We start from the raw sequence: 23,018 nt of genomic DNA on the forward strand, positions 1-23,018 counted from the left end.
GTACTCTGCATCATGTTTTACAGCAAAAGTTTAAGTTTGAATACCCAATTTAAAATATTTTCCTGCCAAACCTGACAAAACTAGTTTTAAAACTCAGCTGAAATGTTCTGCATAGACCTAAAAATCTATTTGGGCTATGAGATCATTTGGAATTTCATAGTTGATGTAGACATTCTTACAAAAGTGGTCATTTGTGCACATGTATTTTGTACCATAACTGGTCCATGTAGCATAACCTGTGTTTCCCATTTTCAGAGGGCTTTGATGAAACCCATGTAATAATTCCTCATTTTTCGCCGGCAACTTGAATTTAAAATTTGTATAAAAATATAATAACTATTTTCTTTTTTTTTTATTGATTCAATGCAGACAGTAAGTAAGACAGAGAACTTCTTTGTAACTGAGAGACAAAAACGTCCACAGGATTAATCTCTAAACCAACTAACCATCTATTCATAATTTCTCTTCTAAAATGTAGGTCATATTTTTAAACACTTTGCTTGTAGTTGAAGTTCCAAGATTACTGCACTTTTAAGAAGTTATCAGTAAATTTGAAATATGTTTTAAATATGCAAGTTCTGTCTTTCCTTGGGATTTCAATATTCACATTAAGACTCAAAATGGAAATTATTTCAAATACCTAATTTAGATCTATGAATATTTTAAAGACTAATTTAATGTGTAAGTTGTAACACAGTGCCTAAAGACTGTTTGCAAATGAGTGAAGTTAAACGAGATGGTCTCTGTATTTTCTCATTTGAAATTATTTTAAAACACAGGTAATTTCTATGGAGTACCACATGGAGCTTTTTAGCTTATGTTTTTTTAACTACAGCATATATATAGATATACATTTAAATAATACAAATTACTTAGCATTTATTATTTTCTTAGCACAGTAAACTGATGAATCATGTCTACATGGGGTTCTGGTGTGCTGTTTCAGCCAAAAATGAATACAGAAGCACAGACCATACTCATATAAAATATTATGAATAATCATCCATACAAAAATATTTAAATACTTTTTGACATTAACATGTTTGGAAAAGGCACAGGAATTGGGTAGTTTATTTTACAATTTTTACTCTGAAGGCCTCAATCATTCTCCCAGGTTGCTATTCATGCTGTGAATAAATTAATGTTTGTCTGTCACAGAAATTGTTAAAATTACAGTCCCAAGATTTTCTTTCAGAACTGAAATAGTGGTATATAATTACTATGATTGATAGACTTATTTCATGAAATAAGAAACAGAAATCTAAAGCAAGAGTACTGAATTGCAAATATTATATAAATCATTATGAATTACAATTATATTAAATAATAATCCAGGTATTTGACTTTTTTATCTGCATAGCTGTAAATGCTATCAATCATGATGGCATCCATGTACAACTGTGAGCACAAGGAAGGAAATAATGATCAATCACGAAAACATGGGCTTTTCCAGCTGCTGAGCACAGAAACTGGCTGTATGATATTTCTACAGACTTGACCATGCAGGTGACAGCACTGTGCTGAGTACAGCTCTGGTAATGCCTGGCTTTCCTCTCTGGGTCCAGCAGATGCTCCCCTAGGAAACACATGGGAATGAAGAGGTTTGGTCGTGGTGGTAAAAACTGTTACCATGCACATCAACCAGGAGGATGCTCCCAGCTAACTCGCCCTGCCTTAGCACCTCCTGTGAGTCCCATGGGATTCTCCTTTCTTTGCTCATAAAACAAACCCAATTGTTTTCCATGCTGCTTATTTTGTTCTTAGTTGAAAAGTCCTGAAACAATGAGAGTACTTAATTTTTAAAGTATGAAACCAAAAGCATGAATCCAAGCAGTCCTACAGAAAGTTTTTCATAATGAAGCAGCCTTCCAAAAGGTTTGTGTCATACCTACCAACCTGATGTGGATGCAGCTTATACTATAAAGCATCTAAAATGGCATTACATTGTGGGTTCAATAATAAATTCTCCTTTTCTGAGGGAAAGCATGTCTTCAAAACTGTGTTCTAAAAATTGGCATACTGCATGAGCTTATTCCCTACTTAGTCACTTGTTTCATTAACCTTGAGATATTAAGAAAGGGAGAATTAATAGCGACAACACAAAATTTGTTTTTAGAAAATAATTTTCATTAATATCCCATTTCCAAATTGTGACCAACTCTTCATCTTCCCTTCCCTTCCCTTCCCTTCCCTTCCCTTCCCTTCCCTTCCCTTCCCTTCCCTTCCCTTCCCGGAACTTCCCTTCCCTTCCCTTCCCGGAACTTCCCTTCCCTTCCCAGAACTTCCCTTCCCTTCCCAGAACTTCCCTTCCCTTCCCAGAACTTCCCTTCCCTTCCCAGAACTTCCCTTCCCGGAACTTCCCTTCCCTTCCCGGAACTTCCCTTCCCGGAACTTCCCTTCCCTTCCCGGAACTTCCCTTCCCGGAACTTCCCTTCCCGGAACTTCCCTTCCCTTCCCGGAACTTCCCTTCCCAGAACTTCCCTTCCCAGAACTTCCCTTACTTAGAGACCCTAAAAATGGGTTCTCTTGTCCTTCGCATATCCAGTAACACACAACTTGCACATCAAAAGAGCTTTTGGAGTAGTTCCAACAAATATCATGAAGCAGGCTTCTCTTAAAACCTCATTGAAAACATTTCCTTTCTTGCTGAAGAGAGCTAGAAGAAAGAAATCGTTCTTTTCACACTAACCTAGAAGATTTGTTGTCCACCCAACCTGTGTGACTGATTCAGTGTTGTGTTTGAAGGAGGTAGAATCTATTCATTTCATGGCAATGTCTTAACAACAGGCTCTATCCTGCCCCATGTCAAACCTGAAAGTTCAAAGGTTTGGGAAGCAAGAAAATAGCAGAGAAAGTAACACTACAACACAGAAATGCCAATAATAATTATTGAAGGTTCAAAATCTGGCTATTGTGCTCTAAGGCTGACATGATTTTACTTTTAGCAGTCAGGTAAGTATGAGTCTTGTTGAGTAGTGACAGTGGTGTCACCTAAAGTGCCATCACTTTAAAAAGTCATTTGCGGTCACACAAAGTTCATTGAAATAAATAATGTGAATCTATATTTCCAAGAGAACATTATTCAGAGCAAAAGAACCTGAGCTTGAGCAGTGGGATTTCTTAGTTAAGTCTAGACACTTGCCTGCTTAGCATGCTGGCTGTTTTCAATTCCATTCTGAGACATCTCCCTTTTCTGTGACAATGCAGATCATTCTCAGGAGATGTTTTATTACATCACATTACTTCATGACCTGACTTTCAGGCCTCTAAGTTCCTTCTATGGACTAGTCTTACACTGATCATCTCTGACTTTTATGAGAATTATTTTATGCAAAATGGAAGTTAAGCATCATTCTGAAAGGAGTAACATTGCTTTTTGCCATTCTATTTCAAACATATTCTGTCATTGCATTGACAAATAGTTAAAGCAACAAAATCCAAGCCGTTTCTAAAAACATATGCATATATTTCAATATAAGGCAAGGCAGCCTGTGCAGAACCGAGGTGCCATAATATTGCTTTCAGACATTCTGAGCTATGGGCTAAATAGGGAGTCCATCAGAACTCTGACCTGTTGACCACCACCCTCTAAATGCAATTTATTACTATCCAAGATCTACTTACAATCTAGTTATTACCAAATGTAATGCAGGTTTGCCATATATTGGTAAAGTCAATTGTCTGGGTCTACATTTAATATTAGTGAACTCCAGCACTTTTTAAATCTTTTGACCCATGCCAGACCTCTAGGAAGTCTACGATTAAAGAACTAATGTATTGAAATTAATGTTTCATTTACAGCCCATTTTACCTGCAAAATGTTTGTTGCAATACAGTAAAGACTTGGTTGGGTATCTTCCAGCATTAAACATGTCTTTGTTTTAGCACATAATTGGTGTTGTTGTAGTATTTCTGTGAAATATCACCAGGAAAATAATTTATTTTTCATTTAACTCATTTATAAGCCTTTGTCTGCACCATGACCTTGTAATAAGTGTGGTTAACTGCTGTCTGTTATCAGTCTGAATAGTTCTCTGAAGAATGAAAGCAAGTGCCTAATTTTTACCTCACTATTCATTAATCTGCTGTATTATTGTGTCAAACATCTTTCTGAACTTTGTAATATATTGTGGTTTAACCCCAGCAGGCAACTCACCCCCACACAGCTACTCACTCACTCCCCCACCTGCAGGATGAGGGAGAGAATCAAAAGAATAAAAGTGAGAAAACTCATGAGTTGGAATAAGGATAGTTTAACAGGTAAAGCAGAAGACAAAATGTAAGGAAAGCAAAGCAAGGAATTCATTCAACACTTCCCATGGACAGGCAGGTGCTCAGCCATCCCCAGGGAAGCAGGGCTTCACCACACAAAATGATGACTTGGGATGACAAATGCCATCACTCCAAATGTTCCCCTTTTTCTTCTTTCCCCCCAGCTTTATATGCTGAGCATGACACCAGTCAGTAAGGGATGTACATCCCTTGGTTCAGTCAGGATCAGCTGTCCCAGTTCTGTCCCTTCCCAACATGTCCTGCACCCCCAGCCTCCTGGCTGGTGGGGTGGGGTGAGGAGCAGAGAAGTTCTCAGCTCTGTGTGAGCACTGCCCAGCAACAACTAAAACATCATGTTATCAATCTTGTTTCCATCAGAAATCCAAATCCATAGCCCCATACCAACTACCATGAAGAAAATTAATTCTATCCCATCCAAAACCAGTACAACATGTTAAATAAAAAACTCAAATCCCAATTTCACCATATTTGTTACTGCTCCCTTCAGGAGCCTCTTCTTTTTAAAGCCAGATCACATATTTGACTTTGCAATTGAACTATAAATTTATCCAGGGTATTTCTTGCTGCAAAATCAGAATTGCCAGGTAATTGATTGGTTTTTTTTCCTACATTTTTTATTAAATTTGATCAGGATTTGGCATCCTAAACTTCTATATTCTAAGGCACCTTTCCCTCAAATGAGTCTTACTGCCAATTTGGGACGATGCAATGATAAAGCCAAAGCAAGAAGGTTTGAACTGGCAAGACATTAAAAAAACAAATCAACAACATTAAAGCTTCAAGAAATAAGACCTGAAATATTTATTCAGAGAAGTGTGCCAAATTTTGAGCTTTTGCTCCTCAGTTAGAATTGTAGGTAGAAGTGGTCCACACCCAGGAATCAAAGAAGGCAAATGCAGCTGCTAGCCTGCTGTCTAAACACTCAGTAAAGCACCTAAGTTTCTGGGGGCTACATAAATATGTTGCTTCTAATGAGCACCATTTTTCAAAAAAAATTCACAAAGCTGAATATTTTCATGTAAGCAGCAAAGATTCACACAGTGATCCTTGCCACAAAGTTAAAACTGCTTAAAATAAAGCATGGGGATTTTTAAAATAGAATTTTGAGACACTATAAATGAAGACAAATGGATCATATTTTCTTAAATCAGTCCCAACATTTAAATGTGCTCTGCTAAGCTGTATCCTTGTCCTGTTTTTTCTCATTTTTTAGTTTCTCTTTGCAACTCAACACCTTGGTATGACATATAACCTCAAAATATATTACTGTTTTCCTTTCATAATAATTTTCAGTGATACATAATGTCAATTTTAATTTCTTTAAAATAAAATTAAAGAAATTATAACATTGACCTAATGGGGTTTATTTGGGTTTTACCTTTTTTTTTTTTTGTAGAATGGTAGAACATAGTTTTATGTTTTCAAATCAAATAAATGATTGAAAAGAAGCTCTGGAAAATTCAGCACAGCTGTAGAGGTAAAGGGATGCATTGTACAATCAGGAATAATTCGGTTCAAGATATGGTGAGGTTTCTGATAAACACAGGAACAGTCTCCTGTACTGGATTTTTCAAATTATTTAAATAAAAAGCAACAGTAATCTGTCAGCAGTGCCCCATCTGAAATAACTACTATATATGTCAAAATGACAGGTAACATATTAAAATTGCATTTCAGATCAGAATATGGTCTTGGTTACAGATGAGTTATTATCGAGTCATTTATTTACCTTGCTGAAGACATTCTAATGAAAGCAGCTATAAAGTGATTTCATGGAATAGTGGCATCTGTTGTAAGATAATTCTGAGACTTCCCATGCTTCCTGTCAAGTCAGTGTCTCTCCCTCAGCATTACAGAGGGGTCAAGAAGTGAGAAAAAGCTTGTCCAAATAACAGATAAAAGAGGTATAAAACCATGTTGCAATCTGAAAGCTCAGGGATTCAACTAGCGGAACAAATTATCTATGAGAAAGTTTTTCTGTGTAGTTTGAGATATATTTATGAGTTAATATACATTGGTATATATTTCAAAAATTGCAGAGGACTTGCTGTTCCACTTCTATCCCAATTATTCGATGCAAGCTGAGTATGTTTGTGGTGGAGAGCAGCCTAGGAGACACAATCAGGGAGCAGAATCAGAGCCTCATTGTGCTAAACAAGCAACAGATGAATCAAACTGACAATTGAGAGGCGACTATTTGCATTTGAAAACAGAGTGAAATGAATTTGCTGCTCTGAGGTCTTAATCTTTCTACTTCTAATCCTGCAGGTAGCTTAATTCAAGTCAATGGCATCACTTGCCTGAGTAAAACAAGCAGGATTTAGTTCTTCCTCAATGTTGTGCATTAATTAAATGAGGGGCAGAGAACACGAAAACACATGTACAAGAGGCTTGCCTTCATCTCCTTTGTGTTTGCCTGGGAGGAAGATGGACACTCAGAATTGCATTTTTCCTCTCAAAGGGCAGATTGTGCATGCTGTTCTTTTTATATTTTAGTCTTTCATCAGGAAGTAATGAAAGACACTGTACTTACCTCTACAAGGCTTGTTTGCACAGGAAAATTCACTGGTGCATTTATGGTGGGATATAATCCAACTAGTGTAACAACTCATTGATAATTCTGTTACGCCAGAATAGTCACACCAGAAATTTCCCCATTTTAGACAGCACCTTTGCTCTGAAAGTATGAACATATGACATGTAGCTGCACTGCTACACTTACAAAAGTCTTCACCCACTGCCTAGGATTATTTCCTATGTATTTTATGTGTCCTCTTGCATATTGGTTAATGCTCTTGTTGAAATACTCAATTCTGTATTTACACAAAGAGCTCCAACAATCACCACAAAATCCCCTCCAGTTGAGCTTATCACAGGCACCCACAGTGCCTCCTGCCAATATAATCCATGAATTAAGCCCCATCCAACAGGGAATTTGAAGTTGCATATGCCCACCATATAATCAGGGCAATTACATGATCAGCCCTGACCTCTCTCCACTGTGATGCTTGTTAGACCTTTTGCTCCCTTATCTCCAAATCCATCACTTCCCTTCTGGCTAAGGACCAAAATTAACTCAAATCTTGTGACAGTGACAAGTTCTTCCAGAGAAGCAGGCTTCTAGGAAGGTGGTGGAAATGACAGGACCAGTAGATAGCAAGGGAAAAGAGGTATGAGGTGCTGTAAAAACTCCCTCATTCCTCTCTATGGCCACTGGTCTACTTCAGACTTTTTCATTCCTGTGATGGTCTGGACAACCATGTTGCTTATCTCTTTTTACCCACCAGAGTCTCTCAAATTGTAGAAAAAAGCAAAAGAGGCAAGGGTATTCCATGGAAGAAGGAAAGGATGTAAAGCACAGCAAAGTCAGAATGACACCATATCGTTGTAGGCATATACTCCTCAGGTGGAACCAAAGATTGTATGGGAAGAAACAAAATTTTCCAGGGTAAAGCAGCTCCATCACCATCTCAGGAACAGACAAAACAATCCATCCTGCCATAAAATAGCTGCAGGAAAATATGTCCTGGAAAGCAGCTTTGTGGAGAAGGACCTGGGGGTCCTGGTGAACAATGAACTCTCCATGAGCCAGCAGTGTGCTCCGGTGGCTAAGAAGGCCAGTGGTATCCTGGGGTGCAGTAGGAAGAGCTTTGCCAGAAGGATGAAGGAGATGATTCTGCCCCTCTGCTTAGCCCTGGTGAGGCTAAATCTGGAGTAGTGTGCCCATTGTGTGGCTTCCTGGTACAAGAAACAAAAGGAACAGAAGAGGATCCAGTGGAAAGTTATTTTAGAGGATTAGAGCAATTTTGTTATGAGAGAGCTGGGCCTGTGTAGCCTGTAGAAATTACTGAAGAGGGGATCTTATTCATGTATATAAATATCTTAAGGCCTGAAAATGTGGAGCCAGGTTCTTTTCAGTGGTGCTGTGACAGGACAAGGGGCAAGGGGTGCAAACTGAAACACAGGAAGATCCATGGGAATATGAGGAAAAGTTTCTTTACACTGAGGTTGACAGACCAGTGGAACAGGCTGCCCAGAGAGGTTGTGGAGTCTCTTTCTCTGGACACATATAAACCAACTCCTGGTCACAATCATGTGAAGCCTGCTCTAGGTAAACCAGCTTTAGAAGGGGGTTGGACCAGATGAGCTCAGAGGTCCCTTCAGCCCCGTCTAGGGCATGAAGTATTCTGAGATACAGGAGAGCCAGTACCAGATACTACTTGAAACCACAGGGCAAAAACTTCAAATGCAATTATAAGGAAAGTGAAAAAAAGAAGAAAAGAGCAGCACCTTAGCTGATCCTTATTTATCTTCTCCACTCAATAATTTTCTCCTTGTTAATTTTTCCACTTCATCTGCAATGCCAACAAAATATCTCCAAGGCAAGCTTCACACCTGCCATCAACATGATTCTTCCATTTACTAGCTCCTTTTAAATCTCAGATTGGGATTAGAACTATCAGTTACTGTTTCTGGGCTATTTCCTTATCAGAGATGTAAATTGCTTCATATGAGCCCACATGCAATATTTTTTATTAATTTTCAATGTTATAGTAATTAGATTAAAAGCAATAAGCTGGGACACACAATGCTGTTATCCAGTGTGATGTCTCAGCCCTGTAGTTCTAACAAAAGGCAGGGTGAGAGGTATTGTGAGTCATTTTAAGTCATCCTTAAATAGGAGAGGAGATAAAACACAGATTTTTTTTTGTCTTGCCTTTTTTGTAGTAAACAGCAGAGCAAATGTTCTTCTAACCTAAATGGGAATATAAAATGAGTGCTGTATCATAGCAACAGCCAGAGGTTTGTCTCAATATTTGAATCATTATGAACATCCTAGCTAAGTATGTAGTATACTGCTATGTCATAAGGAAAACCTAGTAAATTACTGCAATAAAAGTGAGCTGTTGAAGCTGAGCATCTTAGATTCCTTAATGATGGTATTTATTTAGCACTGCAAGAGTGAATTCTTATTCCCAGGCATCCTTTTTAATGACAGAAGACAGATTATAAGAAGATGAATATATGTGAGTTCTGATATACTGGGACCAAAAACTCTCAGATGTATTTTGAAATTGTGCTTCACAATTTTCAAATCAATGGGCAAAATAACCTTTTTCAGGAATAAGTTTTTGTATCTTCTATTCAAACTGAGTGAATTGTCAACAAGCTGTAATGGGGAAAGCTTGTTTTATTGATGTTTGTGGCAAAAATACCATCTTTTTAAGCATTTCATCTGTATTTTTCCAGAACAGGGGTTATTTGGTAGGTTGGATTTTTTTTAGATGTTCTCTTGCACCAGGTTACTTAAGTCTGTTTTGTCCAGTTCTTAAATATTGTGTGTTGTAACCAAGCAACGCGACTAACATTTTGAAATGCACCTAACTGGGTTCTTACATCAGGGCTGCATTCACACAAAATGTGCCTTGCAAAGACACTGCTGGCCAGGGAATTCACTCTGTAGCATCATGGGGTGAGAGCACCATGCACACCAGGAGAGGTATTTCTGTGCTGATCTGTCTGTGTGTGCATGTATGTATAGAACCAGGGCTTTTGCAGGGGAAGCATAAAAACTCATCAAGTCAGATAAAGAGCTGTTACAGCAGCTGGTCAGTAAGACACATGGAGGGGGAAGGTATCTTAAAAATAACATGACCCTGCATGAAGTACTTGCAATAATCTGGGATCCAGAGTAATGAACCTAATTGGACAGCAGGCTTCATTCACATGCTGACACTCCTTGTCACAAGCTAGTTGTTTTACTCAAGCTAAAAAATATTCAGCAGGAATAATTGAAACTATTCCCTCTTTCCAGGACAACCTTCTTACTGCCTGAAAAATGGAAATGGTTATGAAGAACATGGAGAGAGGAGCTGAAATCACCTAACACATCTCATTACCCTTCAGATGTATTTTGAGAAACTGGAATGGTTTTGGAGATGTGCCTTTAATCTGTAGGATTCAGTAAATACTTCCCAGTGGTGAATCCTGACTGAAGAGAGCCACTTGTTCCAGCTGTGACCACGCCCCTGCTTGCTCAACTCGAAGAACTACCAAACAAGGTAATTGTTCTTCAGTGGGAAGTTTGGAGGAAGAAAATCATCCCCATTCTATAGCCCCAGCAGCTTAATCAGCATTTCCCTAAAACTTCATGACAACTGGCACATCTGACTAGTTAGGGCTTGGCAACACCCCCATGGTTAGCCCATGAACACCAGTGTGCCACTTCATCCCATTTTGGTGCTGAGTGCCAGTCTCTAAATTCTAGCCTATGGATATGTCTGTTTTGTGACATACTGATTGCTGATTTTGGGGATTTATTGGCCTTGGCATAAATTGTCTGCTCAGGTTTGCATTACTCTGTGGTAATTTTTTTTTGGGCTACAGTATTTTGATCTGATTCTAAACCAAAACATTGATTTTGCTAATGATGTGGGCCAAAGTCATCTCCTTTATAGAAGCTATGACAAATACAGAGAAAATGTAGGAAAAGATAATAGAAAAGCTAAATAGGATATGCATGGAATATCTTAATTTTGCTACAAGCTGGGCTAATTAGCTCTAATTCCTTTTAATGAAAGAGTGATAAAAAAGCTATATTGAAGCTCTTGTCTCTTATCTTTTCCTTGCTTCAATGCTGGAATTACTCTATTGTCTTTCTCCCCTAATTTCCGTAAGTAAAAGAGAAGTTGACCCTTTCATTTTAAGGAAGAAATCCTTGAAATCAGAACTCTGCTCTGGAACTAAAAACTAGTGTAGGGTATGAAAAACAACACCTTCCCTTGAGCTGGTTTCTGGAGGTACCTGAAGGTGTTACCCCCACTTGGAAACATCTTGTCTGCACTGTAACATTTTTTGGAAAAGGGGTATGTTCATTTTTCCTAAACATGAGAATTTGACATGTTTGAGTAATTTTTTTTTCCTGTAACCATCCTCTCCCCTCAAATTGCTGTCGTAGAGGTAGATTTTTCTTTAAATTAAAATGAGACTTTCAGAGTGCCCCTTTATTGTGTAATAGCAATGGATAATGGCCTGTAGTCCTTTGTCATTGAAAAATACATACCTTCAGCTGAAAAGATGCATTTTTCTTATCCTTGGTCTCTCTTCTCAGCCACTTTGAAATCTGAGAAATGATGCAGCAGATGCTGTGCTGAAAACTAGAAGACATATATGATTTTTGTGTCAGCTGTCTAGTATTTTTTTGACTACTTCTTTTAGTTCACTATGATAGAAGACTGCTGCTGTGGAAATTAAAATAGAAATCTTAAAAAGGTCACAATTTTTATTTATTTTTTCCCAGCTATTTTTAAAATTTTCAAAACTATATATTCTTTGTCAAATAAAATCAAGATGTATCTCATTCTTTTTTACATGCTAATTTTTTTGTTGCCAGGGGCAACTACAGAAGGAATAAATACAAACAACCAGTGTGTCCCATGCTTGTTTTCTATTTGTTATTGTGTCATGGGGAAAATGAGAGGAGGGTTGGAGGATAACCTCATTGTCATGATTTTGCTCTATTAAATGGTCGATTCTTGGTTCTGTCCACAACAGCCTCAACAGATTCCAGGGAGACAAAAGGGCTGTTGGGCTAAATTCTACCTTTTTGCCACACAGGAATTTTGGTATGAGGTGGGATCTTATAGTTGATGCCATCACATATATACCAACACAATGATTGCCTGTATTGTTTAACGTGGGCCATTAGTTATTGCTTAGGAATGCTTTAAAAATTAAAATCCTGGACACCACTGCTGTGTGGATTTTCTTGAAACTCACCCTTCTATATAAGGAGTAATATATAAAGGAGTCAAAATAAATAATTTGGTTGTGCTACAGCTAAACAGTCTGTATGTTGTGTAAGGGAAGCTTCCTGTATTCTTATGTACTTTGATGATTGCATTTTCTTTTAATCTGTTCTCCTAAAACTGCTACAATCACTGCACCAATTTGGTTTCAGTGTCACGACTCAGTCCTACAGCTCAAAAGAGAGAGTCCAAGGAACGATGATTTATAAAGCTGAAAATTTATTTGAATGTTTACTAAAAATATTTTGTAGCCTTTGCGCTTGCTGCTTTCCTTTTTCAGATTCTGTTTTAGGGTACAATCCAACCTGAATGCATAAAGGACAGACTATTTTCCCCACTCAATTTACCTTTTCAAATTTTGAGCACAGACCCTGCTCCAGAAATGAGCAACTCAACAGGATATTTTACTAATATCAGAAAAGGCAATGCCTGAAGCAGTTGTGAAGATCATTTAGGAACTTCGGAGAGATGACTAACATAAAAATTTCAACTATGGAAAGAATGAAGATATTGAAGAGAGAAAAACTCAGACTAAGGAAACAGAGACCTCTAAAACAAAAGGCTCAGCTCCAATTCAATTGAAAATACATTAAAGTCATCAAGATTTTTCTGTAGGCTATGAAGAAGGTTTAGGTTTCAGTTTGTTACTTTGTAAATAAAAGTCAGTCCTCCATGTATAAAAAAAACAAACAATGTTTTATGAAAGGTGAAATGTTTTGCAATATTTTGGTGCTCTCTTGAGGCATTCTCACATCCTCCATGAGTAGATTGATTTTACCCTCCTTTTTTTCTACCCATCACCTGGTAGTTTTACCCATTGGATGGATTAGAGATTAAATTGCTGTGATGGTCAATCACGTGTAGTCAAGGATAAAAGTATCACAGTGGTGCTGGATGAGTTAAATGTAATGGGTGTGTAACTGACAGGCATGTACAGGATAGGCACTTTTATTACATATTCCTCAGTGCCACTCAGCTCACAGTGTGCTCCACAAATATTGGCAAGGAAATATGTCTTGTGCCAGGGAATGAGTAATAGAGATTTGTGTGAAATATGGATGCCAGAGAATGTCTAATTATAGCTCGCGAAAGACCAAACAATAACCAATAACAAAAACCAGCAGAATCATTCCCTCAAACCAAAGGGATTAATGACTTTTAACAGACAACTGACAATACTAATAGCCATGAAAATTCCTATGTGGTCAAGAACCCATGGGTGAAGAAGTAGAAAAGAGGTTCTTGTCATGACAGAATGCAGAATGAAATCATCTTTACTTGTGCTACAGACGCTCCAACAACTTAAATATAAAACTGTGTGTTAAGCTATGTTGGAATCTGGGAAGGCGCAGCTTTTTCCCAACTAGAAAAAAAAAAACTGACTTGTACTTCCAACATTCAAAATAAGGCAGCAGATGGAGTTGCTAGGAGACAGAAGGCAAAGAACAGGAGCATGAATGTGCTCTAGTGTCTCTACACAATAGAAAAGAGTATATGAAATGAGCTGGAGCTTTAGATCTCACCATCAGCTATGACAAGTGATGAAATGCAGATTTTGTGCTAACCAGGTAAATGTTAAATCTGAACAATTTAAATAAGAGGATCTATGAGAATTGTATTATGTGATATTTAATGCTGCTCTGTGGACAATCCTTGTAACTACAAAATTACAGCATAATTGGGATAGGAGGGACCTTGGGAGGTCTAGCCCAACCTCTTGATTAAATCATGACCAGCTCTGAGGTCAGACCAGGATGCTCAGGAATTTATCCAGTCATCTCTTCCATGAATGGAGATTCCATAACCTCTCAGCACAACCTGCTCCTCCTGACAGTACTCAGGGGAGGAAAGGTTTACCTCACATCCTCTGAACCACTCTTGTCTTAATTTGTGTCTGCTGCCTCTCAGCCTCACACCTCTCACCATGACTCCATGTCCTTAGTGACATCCCTGTGGATCCTGGGGGCTTCTGTCATGTCCTTCCAGAACCATCTCTTCTCCCAGCTGAGCCAGCCTCAGTCCCACAGCCTCTCTTCATGGAACAAAGGGTCCAACCACAATCATCCTGGCTGCCCCTGCTGAACTCATCCCTCTTTACTGCTGCTTCCTGCACTGAAGGACTAAAACTGGTCACTATTATTCATGTGACCTAAGAAATGCTGGCTCTTCTGCTAAAACAGTTCTGGATGATGCCAGCCTTCTTCAGCATATTTTGCCAAGGTGCACTGCTGGCTTTTGTGTGGCTCATGCCTAATTTTGAACCCAGCAACACAGGAGGTCAGCAAGAGCCTGCTGCCACTCCAGGGATTTTTGTTGATGAGCCAATATAAGTACGAAGTGATAGTGCAAGGTGGAAAGAGTAATAGGGTCATGTGCACTGTTGATTAAATGTGAAGTGAAAGTAAAGCCCAGCTGAGAAGTTGTCTTGGGAAAGATGAAATGGATAAGGGATGAAAGAAGTGTCAGTAGGTTTTTATTATAGCACACGTAGGGTAAGAAAGATTTCATGACAAATAATTTCTTTGTAGAAGAATCTCAGGTAATTTGACCACCACTGGATAAGAAACCATCATAAATACAAGACTTAAAAAACAGATTAGAGAACAAGTTCAGAATATAGATATTATAATACCCCTTGAATGCTTCAGCTCTCCATCTACTTTTTATGATAATTCTAATTGGTGAAAAAATTATAAAATCTATCTAGTTATAGAGAAATACTTACATTTAATATTACATATAAGAAGAAAAGAGTTTATCAGTTACAATATTATGAGGTCATCAGATTTTGAGATAGGTGTCTGTAGAACAAAGAAATACGGAGAGGAATATCTAAGTCAGTACTTAATTGGTTCTATGAGTGGAGAAAAATTGCCAAAGAAAAAGGTTTGCTGGAAAAAAACACTGGGTAAAATGCATAAAGTACTGTGGTTCTTACGAGAATTTTAATAAACTACTTGAACAGCTATCAATTATTGCTTTAAATATTTATTTCCAAAGCAATTTTCAAGAAATTGTCACTTAATTTGAATAACAATTCATAAAACTACAAAGATTGCCACTTTTGAACAATTTGTTGAATGTAGATGGTGTACAACTCTACTAGTCCTCTGTAGAGTGCAGAGTTATCATCTAATCATAGTTGTTAATGATCAAAGAAAATCCCCAAACCTTGAACTATGTGTTTGTGCTCTTATGCAATAGGTTGCAGGTAATTGCAGAGCTGACATAAAGAAAAGCAAAAAAAACCCAAACCCAATCAAAAATCCAAATAAATGTAAAAGTAGATAAACAAAATTGTTTATAGATCCTAGAAAATGCAGATAATAAGGCATCTGGACAGAACCACAAGAAGAACAGAAAATAGAAGCATGCATTGAGGTGAAAGTGGACAACGAATCTGGGAGGAGTCACCAAACAAGAAAAAGTAGGGTGTGCATACAGGAATCTGTACACAGCACGAAACCCCAGGGCAATGCTGGTTAACCAAACCTGATCTACAGCATTCAGCACAGGCTCTATCAGTGGTTAAAATAAAAACAGAAAACACCCCCCCAAAAAATAGGTGAGTAAGTAGGGCATTCAGTACATGACTGGCTGATACCAGCTCTCAAGCTCAGACTTAGCAGGAAATGAGCTTCAAATAAGCTTCAGTAGTTGGCATAACCAGACTTTTCTCAGTTGCAGCTTCTCTTGGTTTGGCTTGCACACAACCACTGTCTGAAAGGATTCAGCAGGGAAAGGATGATTGTGTCTGTGCTGGTCCCACCACCTGCTCTAAGGATGGATTCCCACTTCTTCAATCAGTGAATTGTGCTCTACAACTTGCTGCACGCCCCCTTGAGCAGCCTGGCCCTATCTTTAGCACTAGGATATGACAGATGCAGCAGCTATCCCTTGCAGCCACTTACTCCCAGGCACCTCAAACACTGGTGTATTTGTGAAGGATGCCAAGGGTGTGTTTGCATAAGGAGTTGTGTATTATGACAGCTCGCTGCCTGCTAGGAAGGGGTTTGAAGGCTGGGCCAGGTGGAGGTGATGGGAGCTGGCTGGCTTCCACCCATAATGCTTATTGGAGCAGGTCCTGAGATGGTTTTATCATTGAGTCATTTCCAGGTTTTAGCTGGGTGGATACCAAGTTGTTCCGTGAAGGATCCAGCATGTGCACGTGGGCAATAGGAGCAACTGACAGCTCAGATGTACCCAGAACTCATGTTTGCCAGGTACTTTAACTCAGTCCTACCACCTGGTAAGCCTCCAAAGTGGAAATAGGCACATCTCATCTAGGAAAGCAAATGCTCACAGTCTTCACTGCTGTAGGGAAACCTTCTTTCTGCTAATATTCAAGTCTCCTCACCCAGAGTACTATAAATATTTACATTGTTTTCCCATGTGCCTATAGAATGTAAATACCAAACCTGTAGAGAAATAATTTAATAAAATTCAGAACCAGGACATAACTTTTAAATAACAGTATAAAAATCAGTATCTGATAGTATTCCTGATCTTATTATCCAGGGACATCATATCTGTTCTCTAAAAGGCAGAAATTTTAGAATGAAGTTTGATGAGAAAAAACATTAACTCGGTGGTGAGAACACTGTGGTGTCAGCATGCTTTGTGAATGGAACAAGTTCCCTAAGTGCTCAACAGAAGGTTCACCAAGTTAGATTTGAGGATAAGATCAAGGCTCTGCACGTTCTTTGTGTCTTAGCTGAAAGAAAGGTAGGAGGGACCAGAAAGCAAAGGATGAAACTTCCCTCATTGCACTGTGGTTCAAGAGTTCCTTGATGCCTTTGCACCTATGCAAAGGTGGTGCAGGTTCTCTGTTACTTTCCTGAGGGTAATAGTGGTTCTCTGCATTGAGCTGGCATTTAAAGCCAGACTGACTAGCACTTCATGTCATCACCAAGCCAAGTACAGCATCTGAATTGGCACAGTGGGTGCTCTATGAGTCTTTTTGTGTCTTGCTTCTTTTTACAAAGCCTTTTTCTACTTGTGATGTACTACTAAAAGTCTCCTCTTGAAGACTTGAAGGTTTTTTTCTTTTAGAGTGGGCACACGCTTAATCTCAAAACTTGAAATCATAACATGGAGTTGTTCTCTTTGCTTTTTTCTTTATAATTTCAGTTCATATTCAAACACTAAAAAAAAAAGATTCAGATCACTACTGTGCTGATGGAGAGCTCAAGCCCACCTTCTCCACATCCTAGATAAATTCTTTCTCTGCCAGGCTATGTTGGGTTCAGATGCTCCTTCCTTCTGCTTCTGTATCTGTGCCATTCATTATACAATAATGCCATTTGCTCATTTCTCTGCACGACTCGTAGCCCCATGGTTAGATTACCTTTTCAGAGAAGAAAGATGTAGATTTGAGTCTCCATCAGGTTCAGGAGAAAAGGTGGAATATGTCCCAGGTCCTGGTGAGTGTCCTAATATCTGTACAATTTGACACAGAGTGGGTAGCACCATGATCTTTGCCTTTGGAGGTACATAACGAAAAATTACGAAGTCCATTCGCTGTTTTTATGGAACCTCACTTTATTGCAGTTTGTCTTGTTTTTAGATCAAGTACTGGATTGGTATCTTCATGGAGGTAAAGCAGATGGAAGGTATCAGGTTATAGTTGGTGTGACACTTGGGATATGTATGTTAAGTCAGTCCTCATGAAGCAAATGGAGACCAAACAAGAAGGTGATTGGTGAGTGTGAGATTTGGGGATAGGGCCCATGAAGCAGACTTGCTCTTGCAGTGTTGGATACAGAACCACATACTCCTTCCCAGTACTGCCTTCACCCCAGGCCCTTTTAGGCAGAAAGAAAATGGATCAGTTCTGGAGGATGTCTCTGTTCGTCTTTCTCTTCACATGCACATCTCTGGTGTGTCTATGGCACTTGGCACATTGCAGTCTGTCATCATTCCACAACTTGGCTTCCTGTGGTGTGAAATCATTAACTGATTTAGACTTGTCAGGGTTAGCTCTGCTCTGTGGTGCAGTGGGAACATCTCTGCGGAATAAGTTCAAAAGCAGTGGTGCCACCTAGACAGCAGATGCCACGTCAAGTGGCACTGGCAAATTAGGCCAGAGACTTTTCTCTCTGACCTTCTAAGCACAACATTTAAGGTACCTCTATTATATTGTCAGTTTCTTGTGATTCTTGCTGGAAACAAAATTTTTGGGGGCCCCTACATTCCTTAACTTTGTGTATTCTATATGTTGTTGTCATAAGTTGTTATGTGGGTGCGGCAGTCTAATGAAGATGTGGTGAGGAGCTAATGGGTGAAACAGCTCTTTCATAAGGCAGTAAAAAATGCTGTAAGATGATCTCCTGTCTTTCATTAGAATCTAGTATGTTATTTATCAGTGAAAGTGCCATTGCAGAGCAGGTTCATACAGGAAATGAAACTTCAGCAAAAGATGTCAGATAAAATCAACATTCAATCCAGCTCACTCTATGTAAAAGGAAAATACCCACATCATTTTGGGCTCAGGGACATGCAAAATATTTGCTAGTTTGGGGTTTAAATGAACACCTATCTAAAACAGTTGTTAACATGCTTTAGTGACTCAGTATACCAAAACCAAATTTATCTTCAAATTAAATGTAGCCATCAAAACCTATCATCTAATCTATCTTAATGAATTCCTAAAGAAGGAGTAGTGTTTAATAGCTTCTTTTGACTTAGTTGTGGTAAGAATGATAAAGGAAAGGAATTTAAAACTGGTGAGTATAAATGAGGTTTTTTTCATTTACAAGCGTAATTGAAATAATCCTTATTTGTTTCAAAGTAATTTTGAAGGTGATAGAAACAGGTTTTTAACCTGGCCAATTGGATAATCTCAAAAAGGAATAATAATATAAAATTACTACTCCCTTCTCCAACACAAAGCAATTATTAAAATTTGTCAGTCTGACTTATTGGGATTTCATCTGACTTTTTACTGTGGAGGCAGTGAACCTTATCAGCACATTAAAATTAATAAAAAGGGCATATTTTTACTACTGAACTTGATGGTCAGCTTTGTACAGAAAATCCATTTGGAAAGATTATAAAGCATGGTGATTTAGTAGATGTGCACTTGCTCCTTTCCATTCAGTTTGATTGACCTTTTATACCTTACAATAGTCTATCTAAAAAAATTGGCAAATTTGATGGAGTTTACTCAGCATTTTGAATTTATAACAAAAGACCATGACATGGAAAGCCTATCTTGGTTTGCTGTAATGCCAACAGTTCCCAAAGTCACAAAATATAGTTGACCAAGATACAAAGAAACACAAAAAAATCTTGAATCTTGAAAATGTTGAACACATCTGCAAACACTGAGGAATAAAGAAAATCATTGTACTTTTATATCCAAAATGTGCTGGGAGGAACCTGTTTCCCCTCTCTCCTCTGAACAGCACATCCATTCACTCCATGTGCTTTCCTCCTTACTCAAATCAGCATTTCTGCTCTACAGGATGTAAGCTGTTTTTCACCTCTCTAAGTCTCTTGGCTCTTCCACAAGTGTTATTAATGTTAGGAGTCATACTGATTTTATCCCATTCCTAGTAGTAAACACCACAGTTTTTGTCTCATCAACACAGGGCTATCCCCGTACTTGCAAATGCAGCAGTGCCAGGATCCATGCTTCAATCCTCTCAGGCCAGCTGGCATGAACGAGTCTTGTTCTTGCAACTGAAGGCTCATAAACAAGCCTGCTACACCCCAGCTATGTATTGGGAAATAGTGCACAGCTTTTTCTAACTCTGGCCTGTGCTGAGGATTTGTTTGGGAGTTGGTCAGGACCTAAACCATACCAAGGACTGTTTTACTTCTTTAACGACAGAGAAGGCAAAATCACAATGTCAGGGTCTGTCTGCCAATATAGACGTAACCAGATGGGCTTCTTTTTAAGATCTTCCTGGATCTCCTTCTGGATCCATAGTGTCCTCTGGAGCTGGTGGGGCACCTTCTTGTGGGGAATCTTCATCTCCCTGCTCCCAGGCACTGGCAGTACATGTGCAGAGGGGATCCCTCAAAAAATATTTCTTCAGTATCCTTGTTCTGCTTGTGGAAAAGAGGAGAGAAATCTGACTTTTGTTGTACAGGGATAGTGTTGCTTCTTTTTTACAGACAACGGCTTTATTGTCTGTCCCTTTGGGGAACAAAAAAAAATTCTCAGGGGTCAGAGTCTGAAAATTTTTCAGAAGGGTAAACAGCACAGTACAGAGGTTAATTTTCAGAAGATTCATTTCAATTAACACCTTTGACAATCTTGCAAAATCTTGCATGTTCCCTAGTAAAATATACTATTTCCTTTATTTCAGAAAGAGCAGGTTAACTGCCTGATATTTCCAACCCAATGCAAAGAGAACATTATGAGAGCTGAGGCAGCACTTAAGTCCCACGCAAATCTGACTCTCAGATTTATTTCTGTAAACTGACAGCCACAAACTCCAAATCATGAAACTAAAGTGTAAAAAAAAAATTCCTCTCTTGCAGAATATCTTATATAATATTAAGCTTTCAAGATTTCTATTTCTAATTTTATCATAGCCTTTTTTTTTTTTTAAGTTTTTGTCACACAACAAGAAGGGCAGAGTTGCCACATCCTTGCATCTTGTGATGAGGCATGTAAGTCAGCTGAGTCCTAGTGTGAAAAAGAAAACAAAGTGTTTCTAGTTTACCCCAAACACTTCTTTTAATTGTAGTACATTTCATTAATCATGGGCCTGTCAGGTTTCAGGCAACAGAATAAAAAGTCTTTCAGGGACGCTGATGACTCCAAGCGTGACTTTTCATTTTTTATTGAAACAGTTTTTAGTTCTGTTTGTTTGCTGCAGCGTATTTTCCTCTGTGTTGTTTTTATGCTGAACTGAGACTTGGCAATGTTTTCCATTGGAATGTAACCCTGTCATGTAAGGTCGAATGGGAAAATGCCAGTCCGGTGTTTCCCAGTGATTGTACACATGCAATGCTATGTCCTTTTATTGAACTCAGCTTTTATTTCTGAGAAATAACTGTTATTTTAGCTTGCATCACTGCAGATATTATTAGTCATAAACCTATGCAGCTATTTATGTCATGTTCAATAATCAAAGGAAAATGCCTTCCTTCCTTCCTTCCTTCCTTCCTTCCTTCCTTCCTTCCTTCCTTCCTTCCTTCCTTCCTTCCTTCCTTCCTTCCTTCCTTCCTTCCTTCCTTCCTTCCTTCCTTCCTTCCTTCCTTCCTTCCTTCCTTCCTTCCTTCCTTCCTTCCTTCCTTCCTTCCTTCCTTCCTTCCTTCCTTCCTTCCTTCCTTCCTTCCTTCCTTCCTTCCCTCTTTACCTCCTCTCATTTTGGATTTTTTCAGGGGATGGACAGATATGGAGGAGTGTAATATCAAGGCCTAGACCTCAGACTAAGCTTTGGCAGTGGCTGGCTGTATAACTGGTTCAAGTAGAACTCCCTCATGCCTTTTGCTTCTAAAATAGAGATGCAAAATTCTTTCCTTTATCTGTAAACTCTTTAAGGAGTATCTGCATACAAATCTATTAGAGCCTCTGCTAGAATCCCTCCAAGCAGTGTTTAGAAGCTTTTAGAGAAGGAGAGGATTGGTTTCATACATTCTTTGATTTATTTTGAATCACAGACTTTTGAATGACAGAAATGCAATGCCCATTACCTTGGAGATGGACACATCTGCAAATCTGTTAAATAACAGAGTATCACTTGCACAAACTGTAATTTAAAGGTTGGAAAATCTTGCATCATCCCTGAAATATAAAACCACAGATGCTCAGTTTCCCAACACTGCATTTTACACAGCTCTGAGACAACTCCTTAAGTAAGCCCTTATGTAGTCCTGTTAATTCTTTTTGAAGTGAAATTAAATGTATCTTTTTCTATTTCATATGAATTTGTCTGAATAGAGACAAATTAAGAATATATCTCTTCTGTTTTATTACTGGAATGTCAGTGGGAAATTAATCTTTTTCATTACAAAATAATTGCCCTTTCACACATCACCTTGTCTGAATAGATTTTTAAGCACTTTGCACTTACCTAGTGCTATACTATATAGGTCTCTACCTGCAATAGGCTGTGGTTTTATATCAGAGGTGAGATGCCATCAGATTCTAACTCCCTATTATAACAGTGAAGGTTTTAATTCTTCCTGAAATGTCCTTTAAATCCTATTATAGACAGAGGTCCAGCTACAAAATTGAGTCACACATCTCAGTTCTTGATAAATGATCTTGATGTGATTAGTCTTGGCATTCAAACTCTTGCAAGAGAAATAAATTTGCTGCAGGAATGTGATTAACCACAAATAAAGGAGGCTTGATTATTGTTTCTATTATGTTAAGGTAGTATATTTGTACCAAGCAAACTCAACAGTGAGTTTCAGTGAGGTGCAATGCACTTGGGATGGGCAGGTAAGGCCCAGTAAATAGCCCTGTGTGCACATCAGCTCTGGTCCTACAAGACATAGATGTGTGTAAGCATAGCAGTGGCCCAGGGTGAATATTCCTACCTCTGAGGAAGGGCTAATTCCCCTAAGTGCAGTGCTACATTGAAACTGCATTATATTGCAATTAGTCTAAAGCAAGCTGAAATATCTTTACACAGTGATCCATTTCAGATACTTGCACATCCAGATACATGCAGCAGATAGAAATTGCTCATCTCCAAAAGTGTATTCAACAACTTGTATTGCAGATGTGTTATTTTAGTCTCATGTGGAGCACAGTGGTTTCTTCAAGGGGATTGGGGATACAACTGAGAACTGCTTTACACTGGAGTCCACATTATATAAAATGGATATAGGCCTGTCTATACCACACCCTTGCACTACAGGAGCCCTCATGCTCCTGTAAGGAAGATAAGGAAGAGAGATAAACCATGTCCGCGCCATGTTACAAAAGAGCTGTCCTTTGTTTTAAAGATT

The 23,018-nt window shown here is 38.6% G+C and overlaps 1 protein-coding gene across 5 annotated transcripts in view; it reads left to right on the forward strand.

The window, feature by feature from the left end:
• SCEL (sciellin) overlaps positions 1–23,018 on the forward strand; it is a 151,673-nt gene that overhangs the window by 48,832 nt on the left and 79,823 nt on the right. For 4 of the 5 annotated variants that reach the window (XM_033051565.1, XM_033051569.1, XM_033051567.1 and 1 more), the window contains exons 1-2: positions 9,708–9,793; positions 10,109–10,355. The gene's annotated coding sequence lies outside the window, so the exon portion shown is untranslated. Of the gene's footprint in view, positions 1–9,707; positions 9,794–10,108; positions 10,356–23,018 lie in introns of those variants that run through there. The other variant, XM_033051566.1, reaches the window with a different exon arrangement.

Source organism: Catharus ustulatus, chromosome 2 (assembly GCF_009819885.2).
Source record: "Catharus ustulatus isolate bCatUst1 chromosome 2, bCatUst1.pri.v2, whole genome shotgun sequence".
In the NCBI taxonomy this organism is placed as follows: domain Eukaryota; kingdom Metazoa; phylum Chordata; class Aves; order Passeriformes; family Turdidae; genus Catharus; species Catharus ustulatus.